Genomic DNA, 2,058 nt, shown 5'->3' on the forward strand with positions numbered 1-2,058 from the left:
GAAGCGGAGGCGTGCTGCAGTTTTCAGGAGGCCGTAGCCCCTGCTCAGCTTTAGTTTATTTATTTATTCATTTGTTTATCTATCTGTCTATCTAGTTCTTTATTTTCTTATGTAACTTATCATTTTTGTTTTACTGTGTTGGGTCTTCGTTGCTGCATGTGAGCGTTCTCTAGTTGTAGCGAGCGGGGGCTACTCTTCGTTGCGGTGCTCGGGCTCCTCATTGCGGTGGCTCCTCTTGTTGTGGAGCAGAAGCTCTAGGCACGTGGACTTCAGTAGTTGTTGCATGCGGGCTCAGTCGCTGTGGCTCCCGGACTCTAGAGCGCAGGCTCAGTCGTTGTGGAGCACGGGCTTAGTTGCTCCGCAGCATGTGAGATCTTGGTGGACCAAGGCTCGAACCCACGTCCCCTGCATCGGCAGGTGGATTCCCAGCCACTGCACCACAAGCGAAGCCCCTGCTCTGCATTATTTTAACGTCAGTCCGCTTGGCAGGACATCTAGGAGCCTCGCGTGGGCACCCTATTCCCTGCAAGATCACTGAGCAACCCCAGGCCCCCATGGGCCCGCTATGCCACATCCAGGCCCGTAGCCCTTCGGAGCCACTCTGTGTATGCCGAGTGTAGGGGAACAGACTGCACTCTTTCTTGGGACAGCTTGATTTCCTCAACACTCCCACAGGTCGACGAACACCTTTCTAGCAGGTCCAACATTCCGTGCAAGTCTGCCTCATTACCCTAGTCTGAGCTGCACTGACAATAACCCTCGGCTTCGCATTCCATCTGGGACCCCCTGCCTGAAGTCACCCTGCCTCCAGGAGAATGTCAGCCTGCGTTCCGAGTGCAACTAAAGCCCAGGTCCTCGTGTAACACTGCAGGATTTTGAAGAGCCACGGGCCCGGAGGCCTAGCTGGGGCGATCCTTGGTTGAGACAGTTCGCTATTTGCAGAACACCCTGCTTCGAGGAGTTGATTCAGGGAAGGAACCACTGGGTCACCTGTGTCTGTTTGGACTTGTTAGAAAGCACAGGGATGTATGCTGCGTGTGCCCGTGGAAATGGGGGCCTGATGGAACTAGCCTTGCATTCCCATTTTGAAAGCTCCATTCATGCTGCCTTGAAGCTATTTGAAATTGACTGCTGTTGACAGGCCACTAGCCACTGTAGGCATGGCTCTGGGAAGAAAAGGAGTTTTCTCTAGCTAAGCCGGGTGCTTCGATGGCCGGGGTGGAGCTCATCCTGCCACGCTCTAGAGCTAAAGGGAAACTCAACGTGAGTACTGGCCTCGAGGTAAGTCCCTGAGTAGCCGCGCAGAAATGGAGGCATGAAGCCCTTTCCACGAGGTCTTAGTCGCTGTTCTGCTTTATTGTATTTTATTTTTTTAATGTTTTATTGCTTTTTTAAGATTTATGTATTGATTGATTGATTGCTATGTTGGGTCTTCGTTTCTGTGCTAGGGGCCTCTCCAGTTGCGGTAAGTGGGGGCGACTCTTCATCGCGGTGCGTAGGCCTCTCACTATTGCGGCCTCTCTTGTTGCGGAGCATAGGGTCCAGAGGCGCAGGCTCAGTGGTTGTGTCTCACGTGCCCAGTTGCTCCGCGGCATGTGGGAACCTCCTAGACCAGGGCTCGAACCCGTGTCCCCTGCATTGGCAGGCAGATTCTCAACCACTGCACCACCGGGGAAGCCCCTGTTCTGCTTTATTTTAAAAGAAGTACCCTTTTCAGGACTCCTAGGCCCCTCGGGTGGGCATCATTTTCCCTCCAAGATCAGTGAGTACCTCCAGACCCCTGTGGGCCTGCTGAGCAACATCGAGGCCCAAAGGTCGGTCTCCCGTAGGCCCTCTGTGTATGCCGAGTGATGGGCAACACACTGCTCGTTCCTTAAGGAGAGCTACATTTCCAGAGCACCGGAACAGCCTCAGGACCACATTTCTAGGCAGTGCGACGTGCCATGGAAGTGTTTGTCACGGCCCCCGTCTGTGCTGCCATGAGAAAACACTGTGCTTAGAATTCTTCGAGGACCTCGTACCTGAAGTCACTCTGCTCGAGGAGAAAGCCAGCATCCT

Source organism: Balaenoptera physalus (genome assembly GCF_965194825.1).
Source record: "Balaenoptera physalus genome assembly, contig: HAP1_SCAFFOLD_723, whole genome shotgun sequence".
NCBI classification, from domain to species: Eukaryota; Metazoa; Chordata; class Mammalia; order Artiodactyla; family Balaenopteridae; genus Balaenoptera; species Balaenoptera physalus.